General features: G+C 45.9%; 1 protein-coding gene across 2 annotated transcripts in view; it reads right to left on the bottom strand.

The window, feature by feature from the left end:
* The window catches only part of KIAA0930 (KIAA0930 ortholog), a 434,726-nt gene that overhangs the window by 172,366 nt on the left and 244,115 nt on the right, over positions 1-18,245 (bottom strand). The gene's annotated exons all lie outside the window — the stretch shown is intronic.

Genomic DNA, 18,245 nt, shown 5'->3' with positions numbered 1-18,245 from the left:
GTTTGTTTGCAGTGGGTGGGGCAGGTTTTTTGCTCTCCTTCAGTGGGCAGCCGTGGGGGCGTGGCCATTCAACTCACACAAATCGCTTTCTTGTGCAGCTCGTCAGCTCTTTCAAGACACACAGGGGCGTTATGTAGGAGTTTTATTAAATATACATGGAAAGGAGCTGGTGGAGGTGGGGGTGTATGGCCCTGTCCCCAAAGATCCCTCATTTTTCAGATCATTAATGAAAGAATGCATTAACTATGCTACTTATCCGTTGGTAGTGGCAGGAGACATGAATCTGGTTCTTGACCCCGAGCTGGACCGTTCAGGACAGCAGCCGGCGCGGGGGGGACCGGGGAGATTCTGAGTTGCAGTCTCTATGCAAGGCCTTGGACTTGGTAGATCCCTGTTGTCTCCTGCATCCTGAACGAGACTATACACACACTTAAAAGAGCCCATCACTCCCTATCTTGCTTGGATTACATATTGGTTTGTAGTGGGCTGTTCTCCTAAGTGTTATCAACTGTCATCGGCCCAGAAGAGATATCAGATCATGTTCTAATTTGGATGGATATAGAGATTGGCCCCCTCCCACAACATCGCTCGGGGTGGCGTTTACCCAATTATTTGTATCAGTCCACGGACTTTCTTGTCTATTTGCAGAAGCAGTGGCAAGATTTTGTACAAAATAATAGGCAGCATGCTGAAGATCCCATGCTTTTCTGGCCTACCAGTAAGGCAGTGATAAGAGGGCATATTATTGCATATGTGAGTGCCTGCAAAAAACGCCTAGCGTAGGACATAGTTATTTTAGAGCAGAAACTATGGGCAGCGAAGTGCTCTTTTATAGCATGCCCTTCCTCGCATAATTTTGATACCTTACAAGCTACGGGGGGTAGCCCTGAATTCCTGCATTCATGAGCACACCTCCCAACGCAACAGAAATTTTTCCGATATGGGAATAAAGTTGTTGGCAGGGGTGGTGAAAGCATGGGAGGGACATACCAGTCATTAGAACGCCAACAGGCCGTATCACCTCACAGACACAGTAAATTGCAGAGGTCTTTGAGGCTCATTTCCGGGAATTATACACCGCTCCAGAGGAGCCCCTCGGCACTGCAGCTGCTATCCAGGCTTATCTAGAATGGTCAGGGATACACCAGTTCACAGATGATTTTTAGATCTGCACTTAATAGGCCACTGCCTGTTAAAGAGGTGCAAAGTATGATTAAAGGCCTTAAATTTAACTCGGCCCCGGGTCCCGACGGTTATTCGGGAGAATTTTATAAAATGATGCAGCATCAGCTACTTGGCTCCCTATTAGGCTGCTTGAAAGAGGTTATTGAGTCACAGAGATTCCCCAATAATTAAAACTCTGCTTTGGTTTGATGTCCAAACTAGGCCGCCCTAGAGAGTTACCTGCGACGTACCATCCCATTTCACTACTGAATGCTGACATTAAAATTTTAGATAAAGTCTTAGCCAATAGGTTGGCGGAGGGACTACCTGAGTATATCCACAAACATCAGGTTGGATTTATTAAGGGGTGCCAGTCAGTCCTTAACGTGCCAAGGGAAAGGGATTTCCCTCATGACCGCCAGCTTAGATGCGGAGCGTGCGTTCGATAGAGTGCATTGGCAGTTTTTGTTTGCAACCCTTTCTCGTTTAGGGGTTTCGGGATGGTTTTTCAATGCAGTGATGGCCTCATATGCAGAGCCTAGGGCAGCCCTGTTGATTAATGGACTCTAGACGAAAGTGTTATGATTCTGCCGGTTTGGCTGAGGGGGAGGGGGGACGTCTCTTCTGATTGGCTGCCAGGGTTGAGCTGACGTCAGGGGATAGTACTTTAGCCTGCAGCTGACCCTGCTTTGGCGTTACTTACTCTTGGTGTAACTGGAAAGCCGGATAGTTTTCTCTTAGAACGTGCTCTGGGTTCTGACAGGGATCTGTGTTTGTGGTTTTCTTTTCCTTCCCTCTGGGTTGGCTGCTGCTGCCTGTGTGTGCATAGCTCTGTAATCAGGGCCAGCTGCTCGTTTGCTAGTGGGGGCTGGGCGTTGTTCAGCCTCTGGGGCTCTAGGCTGAGTGAGAGGTTATCTCCATTGTTTGTTTGTTTGAAAGATTTGTTGTTTAGTAGGGCTGGGCTTCCCCTCTGCAGGGAGCTTTCTTTGTTGTTATAGGAGCTCTCTCTCTCTCTCCCTTGTGTGCTGGCCCTGCAAGCTTAACCCTTTGTGTGCTGTATCTCTGCCTCTGTCTGCTGTGGGAGTAAGGCTTAGGCTTCCTGCCTCCCTTTTTGTGTCTGGTTCCTCTGGATTCTGCCTGCGGGGCTGCTATGGTAGTTCCCTGTCCTGCGCTAGTCCCCTGGGTGGGTGTGGCCCGCTCTGGTTCTTTTAGTTTCTCCCTCTGCCCTATTGCTGGTGTTCAGTGCGTGTTTGGCATCTTGGGGTCCCTGGGGGCCCTCTGGGTTCTTTCACCCCTCCCTGTGTGTGTCTGGGTTCCCGTTCGGCTGTGAGGCCCGCACAAGTGGCTCTGTGTGCATGGGTTCCGGTTCGGCCGCGAGGCCCGCCTGTATGCCTATTTCCCTTCTTCCTGAGGGACTGCGGGGAGGGGTAGCTTAGGGGCATTGTGTAGCTGGGGTGTGTGGTGGTGGGTCGGTCTCCCCTTGGCATGGGTCGGCGCCCTGCTGGCCTCGGCCAGGGCCCAAGGGCTCATGACCAACCGAACGGATTACAGAAAGTTTCCCATTCTCCGAGGTATAAGGGCAGGGGTGTCCTCTTTCCCCCTTGTTATTTGTCATCACACTTGAACCTTTGCTTTGTATACTTAGGGTGACCGAGCCTTTAGAGGGGGTGAGGATATGGCAACAAATAATTAAAGTTATGGCCTTTGCGGATGATCTTCTTTTGACCCTTACTAATCCTCAGTAATCTATTCCACAACTAGTCTCCTTGATCTCGGCTTATGGGACCCTCTTGGGGTTTAAACTTAATATGCCTAAGTCTATGGCCCTTTCTTTTCCTTCCACAATATCTGACACATGGTGTGGGCCCTTCTAGTTTAGTTGGGCAGCTGGTAAGTTCAGGTACCTAGGAGTCCTCATTCCAGCCAATCTGTCGGAGCTATATACATGTAGCATACAGCCCTTGTTGTCATCCCATTCCATCAAGATTTAAGGGAAATCTCCAATGAAATCAAGCAAAGCCTACATATTATGAATTCCTGGGCAGATGCATTTCAGCTGAAACTCAATGCTGAGAAAACCCAGTGCCTGGTACTCACCTCGCAATATAATAAGAATAAATTTACCACCATCAACACACCTAAACTAAATCTACCAGTTTCGGACACCCTGAAAATCCTCGGAGTCACCATTGATCGACATCTTACACTTGAGAACCATGCAAATAACATAACCAAAAAGATGTTTCATTCAATGTGGAAGCTAAAAAGAGACCATTTTTTCCAAGGATTGTCTTCCACAATCTGGTACAATCACTGGTACTCAGTCATCTGGACTATTGTAACTCACTCTACGCTGGTTGTAAAGAGCAAATACTCAGAAAAACTCCAGACAGCTCAGAATACGGCAGCCAGGCTAATATTCGGCACACCAAAATACGAAAGCGCGAATCCCCTACGAGAAAAACTACACTGGCTCCCACTAAAAGAACGCATCACTTTCAAACTTTGCACTTTAGTCCATAAAATCATCCATGGTAATGCCCCAGCCTATATGTCAGATCTAATAGAACTACCACCCAGGAACGCAAAAAAATCTTCCCGCACACCCCTCATTCTTCATCCTCCCAAGTGCCACGTAACTTGAAAACGGTCTATGAACTGACCAATTTCCGCAAATTATTAAAAACCTATCTCTTCGACGAGATATATCACAAAGATCAACATGTGTAATTGTATAATCTTCTGAACTTTTAGTACTGTCTTATAATGTCTTTTGCTTTAACACCATCATGTTACTGTATAATCTTTTGAACTTTTAGTACTGTCTTATAATGTCTTTTGCTTTAACACCATCATGTTACTGTATAATCTTTTGAACTTTTAGTACTGTCTTGCAATATTCTTCCTCTTTTGCTTTAACACCATCATGTAATTCACCACCAGGTCTTCTAGATTTTCTTTGCCATTTGGTGCTAATAGCAAAGAAGTGTATCTCCCCCTCCGAAGGGATACCACCTTGTAGTGGTGGAGGGGCTTCTGTGTTTCAATGACTCAGAGAGCTATGCTGAAGGGTTACCCATATCAGACAGGCCTCCGAGGAGAAACCAGACAAAGAGTGTCCCAAACTGGGAGAGTGGTAAGATGGCGACCTGAAGTTCGTATGCCCAACGGCCCAGCTGCCCTCTGAAGTTTCGTCTTCTTTACGTAAATTTCCTCTCTGCAATTGCAGTCACCTTAACTGAGAGGAAGGGGACAGCCGGTGGTCAGCCGCAGATGGCCAGCATTTTGTCTCCTGAACAGCAAGTGTGGGACCGCTGCGCAACGAACTACCCACAGATGAAAGGGTTGGCGAGTCCTTTGATTAGCGCCGGCGAAGGAGCGTCGACACTCTTGGACCTGGAAAAAACAACTCCATCGCTCCCGAATTATTCAACCACCAAGTTGAGTGGAGGAGTGAGTTAGAGGCATATGCTGAAACAGAGGACGTTTACAGCAGAACCCGAATCGGCGGAACCACTCCTAAACACCTAAGAGAAATCAACTTGGAGTTTTTGGCTCCTGTGGAGGCATTGAATACCATCTGGAAGGCGCTTCGGGACCTAACGGTGGCAGTAAACCCTTTGAGAGTGAAAAATTGATATAACAGAGCCGGTGGTGGGAGGCGGGGCTGATGGTTGGGAGACGGGGCTAGTGTTGGGCAGACTTATACGGTCTGTGCCCTGAAAAAGACAGATACAAATCAAGGTAAGGTATACACAAAAAGTAGCATATATGAGTTATCTTGTTGGGCAGACTGGATGGACAGTGCAGGTCTTTTTCTGCCATCATCCAGGGCTGTGGAGTCGGAGTCGGCAGCAATTTTGGGTACACTGAGTCGGAGTTGGAGTCGGCAAAAATGTACCAACTCCGACTCCTCATACATTTGAATAAAGTACTTCTCTGCTGTGAATAAAGCTTAGTACCTAGTTGTTTCACTAGTGTGAAGTCCAGCTGAACTATCCCTCTGCTCAGTCTCCCTTTGCATTTACTGACCTGCTGTAGAGCACCTCCTCTCTGACCCCACAGTGAACTTAAGCTCCAAGAGAAGATCATTCAGCACACACAGATAAGGCAGCAGAGAGACTCCACCCAACTTCCTCTCTCTCTGCAAGAAGAGCTTTATATTTCAGTGGAAGTGGCACACCATTCACAATGGCAAAAAGAATGTCAGGAAACATGACAAAGTCTGCTGTTTATGAACACTTTACAATATCAACAGATGGGAAACGTTATGTATTATAGAAGATGATGATGGTGAAAAAGCATGTGATGCAAAAATTAGCAGTTTCAGTGGTTATGAAAAAAATGCACCTACAAGAGCATCAAATTTAAAAAGACACTTGCAGCGTTTCCATCCTAGTGTTAGAAGCTGTGAATGAGAAAGATAGCAATGAAAACATTCCATCTACTTCAGGGTCAATAAAAGATCAGAAATCTACTGGAGGCCAGACACAACTATCAAGATTTTTTACAGCTGACAAAGTTACTATAACAATGACACCAGAAAAATTCAAAAACCACATCATTGAAATGGCAGTAAAGAATAGTATACCACTATCTTTTTTTTCACAACCAACCTTTTAGGCTTAAATGGAGAAATGGCTAAAAAGCTTGGAGTTTCTCTGGAACGAGAAAGTATAAGGAAACTTATACTTGAAGAGGCCAAATGTAAGAAGTAAGAACTAAGAAAAAGTCTGAAAGGACGTTTTGTCTTTATTAAAATGGATGCATGCACACGTCACAGAGTCAATTATTTTGCAATTAATGTTAGATTTGCTGATGAAAACAAAAAAACAATAACCCGGACATTAGGAGTAAAGGACACTCAGGCACATCATACCAGTGAGTATCTGCAGAAGTTAGTGGAAGGTGTTTTAGAAGATTTTGAAATTAAAAAGGAACACATTCTATGTATTGTAACTGATAATGCTTCAAATATGTTAAGCACAATTGAAAAAATGAAGGAAGTTGATGAAGAAAGCAGCATACAAATATCAGAAGATGACAGCAGGGCCGTGCCAACCCGGTAAGCGAGGTAAGCATGGCAGGAGGGCGCCGACCTCTAGAGGGCGCCGCCGTGCCATGCTTACCCTTGCCCTTTACCTCCGGACCCCGATAGCAGCCCTGCCTTCAGTGGCATACCAAAGTCGGAGCGGTCCGCCCCGGGTGTCACTGGGGGAGGGGGGGGGTGCTGTGCTCCGCTCCCGCTGTTAAAGAAAAATCGGTGAAGCAGCATTGCAGGCAGCGCCTCGCTTCTGCCCTGCAGCTGCTTGTAAAAGAAACAAATTTCCTTCTCCTCGTCGTCTTCGTCGGGCCTTGCGTCTCTCACTATGTCCCGCCCTCCTCTGAGGTAACTTCCTCTTTCCGCGAGGGTGGGACATAGTGAGAGAAGCAAGGCCCGATGAAGACAACGAGGAGAAGGAAATCTGTTTCTTTTACAAGCAGCTGCAGGGCAGAAACGAGGGGCAGGAGAAGAGGGCTGCTTCTGGTCGCCATCTGGTCAGGAACATCCAGCTGGAGCAGCCCTGCGAGTGTAAAGCTGGCCAAAAGAAACGCACTTGCCACAGACCAGGGAAAAAAGAGACCTGGTTGTTTTCCCGGTTTTCAACCGGTTGGAGCTGTGGATTGCACGCAGACTGGACGGACCTGAGTAACAAACTGTGTCCCTGCTGTTGTGGACAACAAAAAGAAGTGAAGCTGAGACCCACAAGGTGAGTTAAAACTGCAGCACCATGCACACACTGACAAGGGCGTGCTTTGCCAGCCCAGCAAGTTTATGCAGCACGGGTAGGAAGGGGCTCTGCTCTAAGACTCAGATTTCTGATTTATTAACGCTTTTTTAAATGGTTGCTGTAAAGACTCAAGATCCTTCCTGGCCTGGGGTAGAGTCTTTTGTTTGCAACATGCCTCCTGAGGGGCGGGGAGTTTTTAGTATTATTTGCTTCCATCCACACAAACAAACCGCAACCCCTCCCCCCCTTGCAGGAGCCCACAGAGCTCATAACCATGGACTATTGAAATGTTTGTGTTTTTTTGTATCTGCAGGTGTTAAGAGATGGTGCTGTATTTGTATAGAGAGATCACCAAGGATTTTTTTTCACCTCTTTATGTAGGCCATGAGTGGGAAAGTGCGGGGTACAAATGTAACTAAAATAAATAAATAGCAGCAGAATCAGGTACTGGGCCAGCTTGATCAGAAAAACAGTCACCAGACAACAAAGGTAGAAAAAAAATCATTTTATTTTCATTATAGTGTTTGGAATATGGCCCCTTTGATAATCAGGTGCTCAATGTTAAAAGTTTATATTTCTTTACTTATTTATGGCATTTTATGCTAGACGGCGGGGGGAGAGGGGGGGGCGCCAACTGATAGTCTGCAGGGGGGCGCCAGAGACCCTAGGCACAGCCCTGGATGACAGTTCTGCAATTCAAGAAAGCTGTGAAAGTTTGGATGATATTGCTGAAGAAGCATCTAAGCTTATTACCATTCAACATATGCGTTGTGCTGTTCATACTCTGCAACTAGCAATAAGAGATGGATTGAAGGATCGTCATGCGGCTACACTAATTAGCAAGTTGAGGCAAGTAGCTGTTGCAGCCAGGATCCCTAAAACAGATGCTATTCTGAAGAGACGTGCTGGAAAAGGAGCCATTTTGGATCAAGCAACGCGCTGGGGAAGCACTTACTTGATGATAAAGCGTTTGCTTGAACTAAAAGACTTTCTTGAAGAACTGGACAATGTAAATGTTTCATTAAAAGAAAACCAGTGGGCTCAAGTTACAGAATTAGAAAGGCTACTTTCTTACCCTTTTGCTGTTACCAAGAAGCTGCAATATGAAGATTTAACACCAGGTAAATTCTTCTTGGAATGGAAGGGCTTGATATATAACCTTAACAAAAGTGAGGGGTTAATTGCTGATGGCATTGTATCTTCAATGCGGAAAAGAGAGGAGCTATTGCTGGATAATCAAATTCTTTTAGCTGCTATTTATGTTGATCCAATGAGCCGAATTTTGTTGAGCAGTGACCAAATTGCTACAGGAAAACAGGCACTCTATGACATAGCAGTTCGCATGAAAGGGTTGCTACCTGAAACTCATAAACCACTGGATGAAGCTAAAGCTATAAATACTGGTGGTAATGGTAACTCAGGTTCACCCTCTTCAAATGAAGAAGAGAATTTTCAAGCCTATTTGGACAAAATGGAAGCTTCAAAAGCAAAGCGATGTCGGTTAAGCATGGAAAAGCAACCTGTAAATGTCCATATAAAGAAATTCATGCAAGAGTTTTTTAAAGGATTAAAAGAAGTGGAAAAGTTTGATCGCTCATGAAAACTGACTATAGAAGAAGCCATCATTGTTTATCCAGAGATTGTCAGTGATGCAGCTAGAACCGTAACAGCAATGCCACCCACACAAGTCAGTGTTGAAAGACTGTTTTCAGCACTGAAAATAATCAAATCAGATTTAAGGGCTTCTATGAAGCAGGATCTGGCAGAAGCAATTCTGTTTCTAAGAACAATATATTAGTTAATTTTGGATTATGTTTAACAGCTATTCTACAGCTATATATGCCAAGTTTAAATAATATATAAGTTGTTTTAGGTTTTCCAAATGTTTTTGGTTTATGTAGGTTAACTTTGATTTTGTTCTAATTTCCAAAAGATGTTGTTCCAGATTTTTATACTTGCTAATGCTATGATGACTTTATACTTGATAAAAAAACAATAAACATAACCTTGTTTTTTTATGTGTGTTTTTTTGTTTAAACTTTAGGATTAATGAATATTTATAGTTTCTTTAATAAATAAAATAAAAAGTCACAATGACAGATTTTAAACCCAAACATTAACATGCAGCCTTGCATGCTGCACTCTTTCAGTCAACATGCAAAAAAAATACATATTAAAAACTGAGGAGTCGGAGTCGGAGGTACCATAAACTGAGGAGTCGGAGTCAGAGTCAGAGTCGGAGTCGAAGGATTTCTGTACCAACTCCACAGCCCTGCAGTGGTTATGATCTTGAAAATGATAATAGACCAGAAACTTTGAATAATAAAATGAACATTATTATAGACGATTAATATCGAGATTATTGTTTTTCCCAGAGTTCCGGGCATGGGCGTAGACTGGGGAGGGGGGCGAGGGGGGGCAATGACCCCCGAAACGACGATGAGGCGCCGCCGGGCCAGTAGTTTAAAAAAAAAAAAGGCACATGCTCCTCTCCATTCGCTTGGCTTCCCTGCCCTCTCTGTCTGCGTCCCGCCTTCCTCTGACGTCATTTCCTTTCGGCGGGACGCAGACAGAGAGGGCAGGGAAGCCAAGCGGACGGAGAGGAGTGTGTCCGTCTACCCCCTCTCTTCCTCCCTCCCTCCGGCGCAGGCAGCAGTCTTTTTCAGCGTTCCTGGTAGCGTAGCGATGTACACGCTGCCTTCGGCTCTGCCCCGAATCCTTCTCTTCAAGTTCCTGTTCCCGCATAGGTGGGAACAGGAACTTGAAGGATTCCGGGGCAGACTGAAGGCAGCGTGTACATCGCTACCGCTGCCAGGAATGCTGAAAAAGACTGCTGCCTGCGCCGGAGGGAGGGAGGAAGAGAGGGGGGGTAGACGGAGTCACGATCTTGGACCTCGTGGGGGGGGGGCGGGGAGCAGAGGGAAGATGGATGGGACTGGGAGGGGTGGGGAGCAGAGGGAAGGAGCAACAGATGGATGGGACTGGGAGCGTTGGGAGCAGAGAGAAGGACCAGGAGATGGATTGGACTGGGAGGGGTGGGGAGCAGAGAGAAGGAGCAAGAGATGGATGGGACTGGGAGGGGTGGGGAGCAGAGGGAAGATGGATGGGACTGGGAGGGGTGGGGAGCAGAGGGATGGGATTGGGAGAGGTCAGGCACAGCAGAGGGAAGGAGCAGAAGATGGATGAGACGGAGGGATGGTGAGCAGAGGGAAGGAACAGAAGATGGATGGGACTGGGAGGGGTGGGGAGCAGAGGGAAGGAGCAAGAGATGGATGGGACTGGGAGGGTGGGGAGCAGAGGGAAGCCTACTGGAAAGAAGATACTGCATAAAACAGAAGACACTGGGACCAAAGCGAATAGAAAAACTAAATGATCAGACAACAAAGGTAGATACAAGTATTTTATTCAGAATTTATTAATTGAAATAGGTCAGCTTTTTGAAATGTGCATCTGTGATATTTTGCCTGTAAATTTCAATTCCTTCCTCCATATTAGCATATTAATTTGCATATGTATATATGCACATGAATATGCTAATATGCTCCGCCCATCCTTTGCCCCCCCCCCCCCCCCCCCCCCCCCAAATGAAACAGTCAAACTACGCCTATGGTTCCGGGTATGACTCCTAAAGTTTTCCTTAGAAATATTTCCTCAATTATTACTTTAGTTTCAACAATTTTTTATTGATGACATTCTAATAAAACAAACACCTTGACAATCAGCAAAATAGTCACATCAGATGTAATCAATCACAGTCATGTGCAGACAGTCATCATCAATACTTTCCATATATATATATGCCATTTATCCCTATCCCCCAACTAATCCCCCCCTCGTTATACCCCCCAGTCATATCGAATCGGCTTTACTGCCACATTCCTCCAGGAGTCTGAACTTGTAAAGCCCCCGTAGGATCCGATTGTTCCTCAGCCAATTGATTCACAGGTAATCAAGACAAACATTTCCAACAGTGCATGCTATAACAGTAGGCATACCTATACAAACCCAGCAATTGCCGAATGATAACTATGACCCTCAAACTTTTAACTGTTGTATCCCCTTACCCTATCCCTATCCTCCCCTCTATTCCACCCCGTGCTTTCCCAGCAGTACCTTCGTGATAGTAAGAGATATGGCCAATAGGGGGAAATGAGCAGCTCACGGGTACCTGCTGATATGAAGCTCTGCTAACAGTTTGTTCTATATCTCCGCCTGCCCTCCCTCTCTCCCTTGGCATCGTGTAAGTAATCGTGAGACCACAATTTGAGTTCTCTATTATCTCTACATTATAATATTCCTTTTGGTAGCCCATCGCAATCTCTCCCCCCCCCCCCATCGTACCCCGTGAATACTACCTCCCCCCATCCCCTCCATTCATTCCACAGTCATCCCAATTCATTCAACACCTGGCTTCTAACTTTAGGAGCTATAACATTTAAATATGCCTTCCATGTTTTAATAAATTGTTGCCTCCGTTTTGGTGTATATCGAGCACCTTTTGCCTCCCAGAGCATAAGCGCATGCAGTTTTTTCCTCCAATACCAATATGAGGGCGGTATGTCCATCAGCCAGTGATTCAATATGCATTTTTCCCCAAAATGCAGGATTTACTTAGGAATAACTTCTCTTCCCTCGTCCCTGCCGCCCACACCAATGATGAACTAAACATTATCCGTTCAAATGTGAGTTGTATCCTAAAACCCAAAGTCCCTGAAACAAACCGAGCGAGAGCCGTCCAGAACCTCCAAATGGGTCGACACTGCCACATCCCATGTGCCAATGAGGGCATGCCCACTCCGCACTTTTGGCATCTATCTGCCCCCTCCACCCCTGGATGCCATGCTTGCTTGCCCGAGAAATATGCCCTATGTATTGATCGAAAATGGCACTCCTGCAGTTCCGCACTATGTACTACCACTGTTAACCCTTTGAGCGCAGCCATCACCTTCCCTTCTGCTATTGTGCCCCCCACCTCTTGCTCCCATCTCCTCACTACTTCACCAATATCCCTTTTAGGTTTGAATTCTCCCAGTGCTTTATGAAACCAAGATATGGAAGTTTGCCCCACTGCATCCCCTCTTAGGAAGTCCCGAACTTTCCCCCCAAACTCCAATGTGAGTGCAGACTGGGGCAATCCCCGATGGTAATGTGCCAACTGTAAATAAGCCAGCCTTGTCAGCGGACCTCCCGCACATCTCCTTTCGAATTCTTCATAGGACAGCAGTGATCCATCTGCCTGGAGGAAATTCTCCAACAGTGTCACCCCCTGTCTCTCCAGGCCCCTAAAAACTCGGTTTTCTCTTTCCGCTGGGAACTCTGCATTGCCAGTTATTGACAATAGCACACTAGTCTCCGGATCTTGTTCCCAATGGCCCAGTAACACCCTCCAGATTTGTCTCAAAGGCCGCAGCAACACACTATTTTTCACCGGAGGTGGCAACCTCCTCCCCCCCCCCCGAGTGCAATAAACAGCTCAGGGACCATGGTCTAAAATACGCTTGTTCCCACTTCATATCGGTGTATGTGGATGTGCCCAAGACCCAGTCTTTCACATGTCTTATCAAACAAGCATGATTATAGTCCTTCATATCAGGCATGCCCAACCCGCCTCCAACCTGCGTCCCATATACATGACGCCACCTCATTTTTTATTTTTTCCCCGCCCAACAAAACCGCGCTACGTGCCTCTGCAAAGCCCTCAGATCTTTAATCAACAGTTTAATTGGCAGAATCTGTAGTACATACAGCCATTTTGGGAATATAATCATTCGATACAAGTGTACTCTGCCCATTAATGACAGCGGTAAAGACATCCATTTTTCCAGTTGTACCTTAGTTTCTCTAAGCAAGCCTGGGCCATTGGTTTTATACAGTTGTGCTGGGTCCAGTGGCATATTGATCCCCAAGTATTTAAATACCGTATTTGCTTGGCGTAACTTTGTCTGACTCCATATCTCTTGTCCTATTCCCTCATGTGCTAGGGCCTCCGACTTCTCTAGGTTCAACTTAAACCCCGAGAAGTCTCCATATTCCTGAAGGCTCTCCATCAGCTGTTCCAGTGATCTCCGGGGCTCAGTAAGCAACACCAGCAAATCATCTGCAAAGGCTGCAGTTTTGAATTCCTGATCTTGAATTCGTACTCCCTTGATATCTACGTTGCTGCCTATTTCCCGCAGTAGTGGGTCCAGAGTCAACACGAACAGAAGTGGCGAAAGTGGGCAACCCTGTCTTGTTCCCCTACCTATATTAAACCATTCTGAACTCAGCCCATTCACGTTGATTCTCGCCCTAGGATCTTTATATAACGTCTCTATTGCCTGTACAAAGAACCCCTTTATGCCGTAAGCCTTTAACGTCGCAAACATGAAGCCCCAGTCCACTCTGTCAAAGGCCTTTTCGGCGTCAAAGCTAATTAACATGGCCCGCGTGCCCTCACTCTTCACTCTCTCCAATGCCCCATTTATCCGTCTCAGATTTTTAACTACTTTCCGGCCTTTCACAAAGCCCACTTGTGATTTCTCCAGCAAATCCGGCAAAAACCGAGCCAGTCGATTCGCCAATATCTTTGCTATGAATTTTGTTTCTGCGTTCAACAGAGATATAGGCCTGTAAGACTCTGGCAGATGTGCTTGCCTGCCCGGTTTCAGAATGACTGTTATATTAGCCTGATTCAAGTGGCTGGGCATCTGTCTACGTGCAATCACCAAATTAAATACCTCTGAAATTATTTGTCCAATTTCCGGTCGGAGTATTTTGTAAAATTCATTACCGAGCCCATCAGGGCCTGGTGCCTTACCAAGTGGGCTTTGCTTTAATACCCAATCTACTTCATCTTCTGTTATTGCAGCATTCAAAATCTTTAGATCTGCGGTATGCACCTTTGGCACATCAACACTCCCAAGGTATGCTGCACTAGGCTTCACTAACTCAGTTTGTGGCTTATATAACTCTTCTGCTATTTCGTTATCTTTATGTTTCAATTCTTTTTGCCTATTTACTAATGAGATTACTTTCCTGGAGCCCACATGCTTATTTATTAATTTCGCCAAGAATTTCCCTCCCTTATTAGCAAATTTATACAGCTGATATTTATAAAACACTGCTGATTTCTGGGCCTGATGTTGTAATAACTCATTAAGGGTTTGCTGCACCTCTAATAACCGGGCCCGCATTTCTAACGTCTGACTATGGCCATATTGTCTCCTCAAAGTTACCACCTTCTTTTCCCACCTTAGCACCTCCCGCCTCCCTCTGGAAACTGTTATAAGCTATTATTTCCCCTCGGAGGACCGCTTTTGCGGCTTCCCAGAAAAGCACTGGATCTTCCCTATGTGCTTCATTCTCCTTCTGATATTGTGCCCACCTATGCAGTAGTTGCGACTGAAATTTACTATCTCTATACAGGTAAGCTGGAAATCGCCACAAGAAGGTTCCCTGTGACTCTCTTTCCAACCTCAAGTCCACTGATACCCAAGCATGGTCAGAAACCACTATTGGCCCAATCCTGGTCCCCATAACTTGTGTTAACAGCTCCCGTGCGATCAGTATGTAGTCAATGCGTGATAGCGTGGAGTGGGCTCTGGACAAGTGAGTGTAATCTCGTTCTAACGGATTTAGGGTTCTCCATACATCTACTATCTCCAGGGCCTCTTCCAGCATCCCCAGACCCCTCTGGCTCCTGGACAGCTCTCGTCCCGTCGGATTAGATCTGTCTAATCTCGGCTCTCTCACCTCATTGAAGTCTCCCCCCAGTATGATAGGACCCTCTCCCATATCCTGCACTCTGCGCAAGAGTTGTCTATAAAATGACTTCTCAAAGTTATTGGGTGCGTATATGTTGCATAGCAATAAAGGTTGCCTCTCTATTTCTAGGGCCACCAGGACATATCGCCCTCTCTCGTCCTTGATTAGTTTCTTAACTTTCACATGTATTCCCTTGCGTATCAGGATTATCACCCCACCTTTCCCATCTACTGCTGGGGACTCCATAATTTCACCCACCCACCAGCGCTTCAACTTCTCGTGCTCTTCTCGTGTTAGGTGTGTTTCTTGTAAGAAGGCTATTGTTGTTTTCTGGTCATTTAAGACTTTTAAGATTTTTTGTCTCTCTATTGGGGAATGTATACCCCCAACGTTCCATGTCACAATCTTTATTTCTGACACCTCTCAGTAGTAGTTTGACCTTCCACCGTCTGCTTCCAACTTATAACCACCCGAGAGATGTCCCAGCCTCCACCTCCCGGGCAATCTTCCCAGCATTCCTTCTCATACTCCCCATCTCTGCTGCTCCTATTCCGTTTCCAACACTCATACATCTCATTCATCCACATTCTTCCCACCCTACTGTCCCCCCCTTGTCCATTTCCCTTATACCTACCCTTCCCCTCCCTTCCCCTCTCCCCTCACCCCCACCCCCTCTTCAACCCCTCTTACATACTTTACCCTAAACATGCCCTTAGGCTCCGGCCCTTTGAATGTCCTTATCACATTTTCAAACTTTATCATCAACTGAAAACTCATGAGTCAACTTCAAACCAGCACCAACATATGCAATATCCATCTTGTAACCTCCTCCAGCCTTCTATTAGTGTGAATTCAACACCAAATCCGTCTGGCTCTGCTGGATCTGTTTCTTTCAGCCATTGTTCTCCCCTTGTTCTCCGCTCCCTGCTCTTGTTAACTTGTCAACGTATTCTTCAGCCTCCCTCACTTTGTCAAAGAACACCACTTGTCCATTGTTTATCACCTTCAGTCGCGCTGGGTACATGAGGCTAAATTTATATTTGAGTCCAAACAGCTTAGAACAGATGGGCCCGAACTCTCTTCTTGCTGCAGAGACCTTCAGCGAATAGTCCTGGAAACATAAAACTTTCTTGCCTTGATACTGCAGTTGTTTCCCGGCTCTTAGGCTTTGTAAAATCTCTGTTTTATGTGCATAGTTCAAGATCTTTAGTATTGCTACCCGTGGCCTGTCCATATTTTCTCGCCGGGACCCCAATCTGTGTGCTCACTCAATTTTCAATTTACCAATGAGGTCTTGCTTCTCCACCACTTCCGGCAGCCATTTTATAATGGGACGTGCCTAGATTCTTTTCAGGCACACTTTCCGGCAGTCCAACCAGCCTCAGGTTGTTCCGCCTCGAGCGGTTTTCTAGGTCCTCCATCCGCGACTCCAATTCTTCCAGCCTGCCGATTATTTTCGGGCGCTCCTCCACCACCTTCCGAATCTCCTCCTCCGCCTGTCCCAGTCGCTGCTGCACCTCGTGGAGCTCCGTGACCAGCGTAGCCTGCCTCTCCTCCATCCCGTCCAGCTTGTCCAGAATCAGTTGTAGTTTCTGCCCTACTGTTTGCTCCACCGCCGCCTTCACTTCTTCTGTGATTTCAGCGGCCCACAGTGAGCTGGGCGAGGGTGAGTCAGGGGCTCCTTTTTCCGCCATTTTGTTGTCTCCTGGGCGCGTTCGCTCCTTGGGTTCTTTCCGTCCCGTTTTTGCCGCCATCGCCGCAGTCCCTCCGTTTTCGGCCAGATTTCTGTACTGGATGTTTTTATTTCTGTAGTCGATCATCTTGCTGTGGTTAAGGACGCTGTTTACGAGCGCAGATTAATTAGTGTCCCGGAGCAGCTTCACCTTCCGTCTCGCTACTCCATTCCCCAACCGGAAGTCCCCCCTCAATTATTACTTTAAAAGGAGTGAAGCCTGTGAAAACTGGGATTACTTTAATCAGTGGGATCTGAATTAGAGACTTAAGTATATATATTGTTAAATAACTTATGGTTTTTAAAAGAGAAAGAATGACCTAGAGATGGGAATAACTAGTGAGGTAATTAAATTCGCCGATGACACAAAATTATTCAGGGTCGTCAAGTCGCAGGAGGAATGTGAACGATTACAGGAGGACCTTGCGAGACTGGGAGAATGGGCGTGCAAGTGGCAGATGAAGTTCAATGTTGACAAGTGCAAAGTGATGCATGTGGGTAAGAGGAACCCGAATTATAGCTACGTCATGCAAGGTTCCGCGTTAGGAGTTACGGATCAAGAAAGGGATCTGGGTGTCGTCGTCGATGATACGCTGAAACCTTCTGCTCAGTGTGCTGCTGCGGCTAGGAAAGCAAATAGAATGTTGGGTGTTATTAGGAAGGGTATGGAGTCCAGGTGTGCGGATGTTATAATGCCGTTGTATCGCTCCATGGTGCGACCGCACCTGGAGTATTGTGTTCAGTACTGGTCTCCGTATCTCAAAAAAGATATAGTAGAATTGGAAAAGGTACAGTGAAGGGCGACGAAAATGATAGTGGGGATGGGACGACTTTCCTATGAAGAGAGGCTGAGAAGGCTAGGGCTTTTCAGCTTGGAGAAGAGACGGCTGAGGGGAGATATGATAGAAGTGTATAAAATAATGAGTGGAATGGATCGGGTGGATGTGAAGCGACTGTTCACGCTATCCAAAAATAATAGGACTAGAGGGCATGAGTTGAAGCTACAGTGTGGTAAATTTAAAACGAATCGGAGAAAATTTTTCTTCACCCAACGTGTAATTAGACTCTGGAATTCGTTGCCGGAGAACGTGGTACGGGCGGTTAGCTTGACGGAGTTTAAAAAGGGGTTAGATAGATTCCTAAAGGACAAGTCCATAGACCGCTATTAAATGGACTTGGAAAAATTCCGCATTTTTAGGTATAACTTGTCTGGAATGTTTTTACGTTTGGGGAGCGTGCCAGGTGCCCTTGACCTGGATTGGCCACTGTCGGTGACAGGATGCTGGGCTAGATGGACCTTTGGTCTTTCCCAGTATGGCACTACTTATGTACTTATGTACTAATCAGATCTATTACTTCTAATATTGGACAATTAATATGTTTTCAATTAAATGATTTGACTATACACCGTATTGGCCTTGAAGAAACCAACCAGATGATCAATGTGGAATAATGAATTAGATGAGTAATATCTGGGGATAATCAGGTTAATACCACGTTTTTTTTGTTGTTTTTTTTTTCTATTTACTGTTTAATTGATCTCCTTGTCTTGTCTCAGTCTCCCTATTTAGTGATCTAAGGAAGAGAATAGAATTACCTGACTGAAATAATCTACTATAATAAAATGCACCCTGAACATTCTGAGGACAAAGGTTCTGAACTCCCAGCACAAGGGTTCGTAACTTCATACTATGACTCTGAGCCCCGCCCTCGCGTCAAACGTCAGGACGTCAAAACAACCCTTTAACGTTCTGCTGTGAGTTCAGAACCTTTGCAAAAAGAACGTTCAGGGAGCGTATAAAAATAGTACAAGTCAACGAAAGAAACACAACCAA

This window comes from Microcaecilia unicolor, chromosome 9 (assembly GCF_901765095.1).
Source record: "Microcaecilia unicolor chromosome 9, aMicUni1.1, whole genome shotgun sequence".
NCBI classification, from domain to species: Eukaryota; Metazoa; Chordata; class Amphibia; order Gymnophiona; family Siphonopidae; genus Microcaecilia; species Microcaecilia unicolor.
The sequence above is the reverse complement of the archived record's forward strand: the minus strand, read 5'-3'. Positions and strand labels throughout refer to the sequence as shown.